The sequence below is a fragment of the Mirounga angustirostris genome, unplaced genomic scaffold (genome assembly GCF_029215605.1).
Source record: "Mirounga angustirostris isolate CCGP_5_RB_7025 unplaced genomic scaffold, mMirAng1.0.hap1 SCAF_1, whole genome shotgun sequence".
Classification (NCBI taxonomy): domain Eukaryota; kingdom Metazoa; phylum Chordata; class Mammalia; order Carnivora; family Phocidae; genus Mirounga; species Mirounga angustirostris.
This window is the reverse complement of record NW_026991709.1, coordinates 45,178,026-45,187,307: the sequence shown is the minus strand read 5'-3', so window position 1 is coordinate 45,187,307 and position 9,282 is coordinate 45,178,026.

Sequence of the window (9,282 nt, the reverse complement as noted above, 5' to 3'; positions counted from 1 at the left end):
TAGAGGTTTGTCCACTGTACTGTCTGAGTTCTGAAAAGGGGATACCAAAAGAAAAGAACATCCATGAAGGGATGGACTCTCAATTTATAAGCAACTAAAGATGCTTCCAGACATGGCATTGAGTGAAAAATTGAATGAAATTTATGTATCCTATAGTAATCCCATAGTAACTTTGGTTGAACCAAGTAAATCAGGTCAAGTGGGTATTAAATAAATGTTTGTTAAGTAGAAAAACCTCCAATGATCAGTATTCATTTTGTAGACTAGCAATGTGCATGCTGTCGTGTTAAGTATTTTGTGAAAAAGATTCCACGTAGAGATCAGCCCTCAGTAGGAAGTACGATATAGTCCCCTTCCTATTTTGATTTCTGGCATTGAATTAAGGGAAATAAATTAAACGGTGTGTTACTTTTAGTGTGTTGCCATTTATCTCACCATTAAGTAAACCAAAACCATTTGAATTACTTCGTGCCAGGTGTAGAGACAAGTAACTTCCTGCTTATTTACAAATAACATTGATTTTGGTTCTCTGCTGTGAATGACATAATGTTCTAGAAACTTATTTTCCTTTTTGGTACAAAAGATTTAAAGGCAAATTCCATCTCTACCATAACTTCCCTCATAGGCAGGCTAAGTATCTGGGATACTTCACTCTATTTTCCTAACACAAATTCGATAATTCTTTCAAAACTTTTCAAGGATTATATTTTTCTAGGAAACTGTCCGAAATTGAGCTAATATAATTTATTAAAACCCTTCTCCATATAATTGTAGATAGACCATAAATACATTTTAAAACTACTTATTTAATAGTTTTTAAGCCTGACTTAAAAGGAATAGTAATTTTGTAGGATTATATTTTCAAAATATGGAACAGGTTAATATCCTAGGTGGGTTCTTTGAGAATTTGTAGCTATTAGTTGAGCAGGGTACTACAGTCGTGTTAATATTTCTGATTCTGACATACTCTGTATACAACTGATGTTAAAAAAAAAAAACAAACCAACAGACAAATCTACAAATGAACAGAACAAATCTACACAATTCTGTTCTTCTAACTCTCTGGTTCTTCAGATATGACTGTTTTTCTTCCACTTTGAACTCTACCATTCAGGATGTTTAAAGCTTCCCCTGGGCATATTCGCTTCCCAATTTCAAATCAAATGTATCTGAATACATTTGGCAATCTAGGCTAGAAGAATGGGTCTCCACCACACTACTCATACACTCGGCATTCCTCCTGAGGAGTATTAATGCACAATTGTTGGCCAATCAAATGTAACTTCTGTTAATGTCTAGAAATGGTCTTTGCATTCTTCAGTAATGTCTAAACTATGTTTACTGCTCAAGAGAATTACTAGAGCATTTGGAATGAGCCTCTGGGATTTTGGCCAGTTTTCATCTCCTCAAATTTGTGGTTTGTGAAGACTGTAAGGAGAGAACTGTTCCTGTGAGCTTGATTTCTACCAGGGAGCACCAAGGCTTCTGGTTCCATTATTTCAAAAAGAATGAAATCACAGTTACCTGAGAAATGTGTGAGTGACAGCATATCATAGTTACCTCATTTTGATTTTCACTTCATTTACTGGTCACAATCCAGAACAGACTGTGTGTGATTGTTCACTGAAGGATAAGCTTGGATAAAATGTGAGGATTTCAGAAAATAAGCTGCTTTCCAAGATTTAAGAAAAAGCCAGCCAGCTCTGTAAACTGCCTAAATATAGAAACAGGATATTTTATAGGGACTACTCTGGAAAATCTATGAAAAGATATATTTTTAACATACTTTTATTGTTTTCTGATTACAAAAGAAATACAATTTCAATATAAAAATTAAAAATACCAGTTGGCAAAAGAAATCCACTCAGAATTAAATAGTTAACATTTTAATGCATATTCTTAGAGTTTTTCTACGCATAACATATTTTTCTAATGGAATCATTTTGTATACACTTGCATTTATTTACTTAAGCACTTATATCATACCAAACACTGTGTTGGGGACACAGTAAAGATGGACACTCCCTAACTTATTGGACTTATATTCTCATTTGGAATATGTCTAACTTACGCAGTTTGTAGCCAGATTTTCTTCTCTGGATCATAAGCAACATTTCTTTTAAGTTATTTAAATTTTTTTATAAACAACTTTCTATGCCATTTTTTCCTGCAAAATAATTTTTATATGCTGCAGAGCAGTCCACTGAATAAGTATACCATAGTTTATTTAACCCATCTCCTCTTGTGGAACATTTGCTTTATTTCCTATTGCGTGTGATTATAACGGGCTGCAATTAGCAACATAAAGGATATTTAGAAGTAGGGGCGCCTGGGTGGCTCAGTCATTCCGTTAAGCAGGATAAGTGGTTAAGCATCTGCGTTAGGCTCAGGTCATGATCTCAGGGTCCTGGGGATCCAGCCCCACGTTGGGCTCCTTGCTCTGCCTCTTCTCCCTCTCCGCCTGCCCCCCCACCCCTTGTGTGTGCTTTCTCTATCTCTCTCTTTCTGTCTGAAATAAATAAGTAAAATCTTTTTAAAAAGAATATTTTGAAGTAAAATTATTTTAGAAACAAATACAATTTTTAGCCATATCCAAATTTCAGCATTTATTTCCTTTATAAGAATTCCTTTTTGCCACTAGAATCTGCCATGTCAGACTCACTTACCTGTCTGTTTAAATGGATATATATCCACTGGTGTTCCCTTTATAAAAGAAGTTTAGACATAGTATAAAATACCTATATTAAGGTAGTTCTATATATTGAAATTCTGCTTTCTTCCATGACTGCGATTGCCATCACAAGACCTTTTTGTAAGTAGGAGAGTAATTGAGATTGCAAATATTTGCCTATGAGTTGCTACACGATCATAATTTATGGTCACATTGTCTTAATCCTTGCAGGTGGATTAGTTTTCATGAATAAGGTCTATCATTTTGTATTGTGCTGCTCATAAGCCTGTTCGAATCACTCCCATCCACACACACAATTTTTTAACATGGAGATGAATGAGGAAAGGAATTCTACCTAATTCTATCGTCATTATTAAGGTCAAAATGCCAATGAGATTAACAACAGCCTCAAAGAAATAAGAGAAAAGGGTGGTAAGGAATTGGCTATTTTTACCACAAATCTATGACAGGGCCTGGCGCTATTTCCCGACAGGTCCTTTGGTGACACCATCAGGGTTACATCCCGTCTACCTCATTTGTGGAATGAGCCACCTCTGCTTTCCTTGTAAACATTGCTTTGAAACAGTTAAACTGGGACGTCCTGGTCATTTTAAAATCATATCACTTTCCAATTGAGTTTGACCTCCCTGAACTTAACAGAGAACTTGAACATTTTGTTTTCTCTTGTGAAGAAACTGAAAGACAAAATGCACTGGCTAACTGAGACGATTTTATCAGCTTATTGCAAGGGGGAGGATATTCATTAATGAGCAACATCTCAAAATAAAGGAAGGGGGCCCAGAAATCCAAAAAGACAGAAAAGCAAGGGAGTCTTCTTCAGAGGTGGAGGTAGAGGTGGGAGAGGCAGCTCCTATCTCAGGATATAGGACAGCAAGGTGTTCATTTCTCAGAAGACAAAATGGGGGCAGGGGCAGATTTTTGGACTCTAGCTACTTTCCAGGAACACAGGGGCTTCAGATAAAGTTCAACACTGTCACTTGTTTTTCCAATTCTAATCTGCTGCTGAATCATAATGTTTTTTGATCAATAATTGGGGCCAAGTGCGGAAAAGAGATTTCAGTCACTGAGAAAAATTACCATAGTTTTCTTTTCAATATATTGATACTTAATGTGATGTAGGAAACATTGAACTACATTTTATTATCAATTAGTTCACTTGATGGATGAGTTATTACTTTTGATCCCAGGATCGATACAGTTCATTATAGAAACTTATTTTCTACAAGAGTGCTTCTAAAGGCTTTCTACAAAATTGTGCTGCTGGTTTCTCACTCCTTGCCTTGGGCAATCAAAAGGAGATGAAGTTATAATACCATTAGCAAATCTTCTTAAACCTATTGGGAAGCAATAACACTTTTTTTTTTTTTAAAGATTTTATTTATTTATTTTGACAGAGAGAGAGAGAACACAAGCAGGGGGAGTGGGAGAAGGAGAAGCAGGCTTCCCGCGGAGCAGAGAGCCCGATGCGGGGCTCGATCCCAGGACCCTGGGACCATGACCTGAGCCGAAAGCAGACGCTCAACCGACTGAGCCACCCAGGCGCCCCGCAATAACACTTTCTGAAGTTTGATATGCAAGCCTGAGTCCTTTAAAAGTGACAGATAGGCTTCAATATTTCCAAGAAGACTAGCTACCGAACCAGGCCCCCTAAGAAAGAAAGTTAACATTCATTTCTTCTCTTCTTCAGAGAACATTAATGCAGGTGTTTCAAGTGTTTTACACTTTAAAGGAGTGTTACAAACACAAACCCACACATCACATCAAATAAATTTTTAGAGCAATCACACCACCCCAGAATAACTTAGAATAGGTTTTGTTAATTAGGTTGTATCTTGGGTGAAGTTATATTTAAATTGAATGCCAAATCATTGTGAAGGAAGCCTCAGGACCTGCTAAAGAGCTTTTAAATGAATATGCAGTTCAGGTACACAGTGAAGAAAGAGATGGTTTTGTGAAAGTGAGTTCTAATAATTTAATGTGACTTATAAAGATAATGTGAACTTGAAGCAGGAGAGAAAAATAAGGCAAAAGAAAGAGAACGGTAGGAGCTAAAAATGTGGTTGATTCATAAAATGAACTCAGAGCTCCATAGTGTGTATCTTAAGGGAAGATTTGGATTTGAAGGTAGAATTAATTATATTTGATTATTTTGGATAATATCCTGGTCTAGCTTAATGCAATCAGATGATTATTGCTCATTTGTACAAAAGATGGTGTGTCTTTGGGCAATCAAAGTAATTAATTACACGTTGGTCACCAAGTAATCAATGTAATATGCCATCCTGACCGAAATAATCAAATTATTCAAGTTATTAGGATCATTTGATTCTCTCATGACATTATCTCTTACCCCTTTTATGCAGTAAATTTCTACTTGATTCATGTGGATTAACCATTTATTATATAGATGAATCATATTTTATATGAAATAATCTGAACTCGTTGGGGGTACAGATAGAAAACGACTTTACTTTTAATCAATGACTGTTTAATATGCTTATTGGCTATTACTTCTCTACCCTTCCTGGCATCTCAGGTAGATCTCACAGCTTTTTGGATACTTTGAGTTATTGGTCAATTAGCCAATCAGCAATCACATATAGACACATAAATACATATAAAACACTCACTTTGATGATGGAGATTCATTTTCAGGTATAAAGTTGATTTAACTGTGTTTTCGCTTTTTCCACCTTAGGCTTAAACCCTGAACTGTGGAAATTGTCCTAGGAAGAAGGTAAACTCTGCTCTAGTACCTGCCTCTCTCCTACCCTCCTCCATTCCACCAGGTTCAGGGGCAAAGAATGGATGGGGAGGATTAGGGAAAGAACGGGCAAAAGTCTTTTAACCTAAATGATACGTGTTTTAGTTCTTTTAGTTGGTTGATGCCCTCTGGGTGGCAGGTAGGCCTGGTTTTGTGGGCCTGAAACCAGTACCTTCACACAAGACCTCACCTGCGGGGGTTAATGCTCTGCAGTTGCCATCTTGAAATTCTTAATAGTGTAATCTTTGAATGTGTTTTGTAAGTGGAGACTGTTGAAACAACGGTGCATGTACCAAGGTGTGGCATGCACAGTTCAGCTTCCTGCCCTGTGGGATGGCTTCTGGACCTCGCTTTCCTGCTTCCCTCTTCCAACCCCACCTGAGACCCACGCTGCCCCTTGCCCCTGGTGGGGGCCTATATACCGATCCACACATCCCACAGTTTTTCCCTGCCCTGGCCTGGCCATGTCATGCTGTGTTTGAAGAACGCCTGGACCAGAGCAAGCCTCTCACCCACCCCCTATGCAGGGAAGGTATGAGCCCTGGCTGGGAGGTTACAATCTCCTGAGTTTGGCCAGTCTACTTTAGGTTGGGGCCCTTGACCAGTGTGTCAGGAAGATTGATTTCCCCACCCCTGGCCTGGGCACTGCAGTGTCGGTCCAGTGGTGAGCAGGAGGGGGTACTCAGTAGCCTGTGAGCCACGTACTTCTGTGCGTCCGTGGGTGCTGAGTGCTGCTGTAGGGCTCTACTGGACCCTGGAGTGAATGTGTGCACTCACCTTTCAAGTATCCCTGTGTTTGCTAGAACATGACATAGAATAGCAAATAAAAAACACATCACCATTATAGTGCAGAGGGAATCTGCAAAGGAAAGAAATCATTCTATATTTTAGCAACTCTAATGGCACTCTCCCCTACTTTTAGAACAGGCGTTTATATTTTTGTTTTGCACTCGGCCCCACCAATGACGTAGCCATCCCTGGTGGCAGGTGTTCAAATATTGAAGCTTTCAAGGGATACTGGTGAAGGTTCTTTGGAGGTATACACACTGTGGTTTACTGAAGTTAACCCTGAGATCTGTGACGGACCTTGTGTGATTTCGTACTCTTTTTCCATCCATGCCGAAGTTTATGCATCTCTTTTTATAAATAACAGGAGTCTATAATTTTTTTAAAAGGGTTATTTTCCTTTTCTATATTCAGAAGCAGTTTATGTAATGTATATTTTTCTCTTCCTTGAAAGCTGAAAAAGATTCATTAGTAGATCTGTCAGTTCCCAACTACTGCCACCATAGAGATCAATCGGTTGGTCATTATTAGGTCGTTATGATAAAAATTTTGAAGGAAGATAAGTTAATGAATGTGCCATCACAATGTGAGATTCTCTCACCCATCCAGACATGCTATGCTAGTCTCCCAGGAAACATTTTCAGTAGGAGCCTGTTTAATTTTTAACAAAACAATCCAAGGAGTATGAACATAAAGCACTTGTGCAGGAGTATATCTTATTTTTATAAGAATCATGGATAAGTTTGTTTCAGGGTTTATGGGTGACATATTAAGCAGAAAAACATCTCTCTGAGGGAAAGAGTCACTGGCAAAACCCAGCGTATTTTCATCTGTAAGTACTTGGCTATTGAAGGAGGGAGGTCTGGAGTATCATTTAATTTAAAAAGTTAAACAGCCTATCACTGACTTTCCTCTTCCTGTAAAAGAAATTAGACTGTAAGCAAGACAAGAAAATGGGAATACTAACCCAGTTCAATTTTGTAAACATTGAGTAAACTACACTGTGCAAAGCACTGTCCTAGTTTTCAGAACAAATGAAAGAAATTTCCTGCCTCCGGAGAGTTTGTTTATTTAAGATTTATTTATTTATTTTTAGAGAGAGAGGGAGAGAGAGAATCTTCATCAGACTCCCTGCTGAGCGTGGAGTCCAATGTGAGGCTTGCTCTCAGGACCCTGAGATTATGACCTGAGCCAAAACCAAGAGTCGGACGGTCAATTGACTAAGCCACCCAGGTGCCCTATAGCTCCAAGAAGTTTAAAACATGTTATAGAAATATGTAAAATATAATTCCAAACAGTAATTGTATTACTGTTTTTTTTTTCGATTAGATTGATTTCAAGTCGATTAGATTGATTTCAACGAGATGTATCACAAGATTAACTTTGGAATACCTCAGCCTGGGTCATTAAAAAAAAAAAAAAAATGGTGCTTCTGAAGTTACCATAAGTCCAACCAAGATTATTCCATGGCAATATGGCTATGTCGGTTGGAAGGTGACTTGTTGGATGAGTGTAGTCAATAAAGTGAAACATATATGTGTAAAAAGCTTAGTTGCATTTAATTCATCCTATGAATCATGTTCAAAATGTTGTAATGGATTTAACAATAATGCCTCTCAGGTGAATAGCATTTTACAGTTTTAACACTCTTCTGCCTACCCTATCTCACCCAAGACTCACAGCAGCTTTGTGAGTTGGACAAATTAAGTAAAATTCACCATTTTTACAGATGCAGAAAATGAGGTCCAAAAAGAGGATTAGTCGATAGGCAGCATAGGATTTTGATTTAAGTCCCAGATCTACTATCCAATGGTTGTATAACTTTGAGCAAGTTATTTAACCTTGCTCTGCTTTGGTTTCCTTATATTATATAAATTGTTTGTAAAAGTTAGGATGATAGTAATAATAGCATAGATATTAAATAAAATCATATATAAGAAAGAAATTACTTAGATCCTTTCTGGACCAAAGTGAATACAAATACATAGGGGGCACTATTCACACAGTTTAAAATAATATCTGTGCTTCCTGGGATTCTGCAATGTGATAGCCCTAGAAAATAAAAGGAAGTGTAAAAACAAAAATTCCTAATACAAGTATTAGTCATTTTACAAGCTCCTCAATGTTTATAGATTGAATGAGTGATTCCAGTCAGACTGATTTTTCTCCTAATATCCTGTGGAAATTGGTGCACAGACCCTTAGGCTTATAGAATTTGAGAGGCAATAGAGATAATACAGAATTATCTGGTTCAACCTCACTTTATAAGTGAGGAAACAGCATTAGCAAAAAGAGACAGCTAAGTTCATATACTGGGCATCTCCTTCTCTGAGTTAGATCTAGTAACCTTTAAAAGTACACTCACACACCATGATTCTAAGATTTTTTGTGCCCAGCATCATCTTGATTGGAGGTGGAGGAAGGACAGAGATGTGCTGGTGCAGCCCAGTGGGAGGCCCAGTGGGGGCCACAGTGAGGTGGCTAAAACCTAAAGCTCAGTAGGAGGGAAAACCTAGGAGATCACAGGACAGGATGACAAACTTGGCTTTGAAAGGAGTCTTTTAATGAAGCAACACAAAGGACATAAACATAAAGCACCCCTGTAGAAGTGCAGTTTATTTTTGTAAGAATCCTAGACAAGTCTATTTCAGGGTTTCTGTCTAAGACAAGATAAGGATGGAATCCTCTGCTCTCTCCTATCATCTCAGCATCTTGCTCCCAGGCTCCACAGGAGGATTGCTAGTCTATTGATTCAGATATCTGGGGGCTTCTGCAGGCTTTTCTGGGCAGGTCTGGGTCACTGAGCCATCCATGACTCGGCTATCCATGACATCGTTTTCATGAAGAAATGGATTACAGAAACAAAATAATCAACTTCTTAATGACTCTGGAATAAATAAATTGGAGACTGCGCAGTAGTCTGCTTCTTGTCCTCTGGAAGAACTTTAAACTCAATGGACTAAAAGCAAAAGATGAACAAATTACTCAAACAGTACGTTAAGAATGCCATAGATGTTGGAAGCTCTTCTCTCCCCTCCCC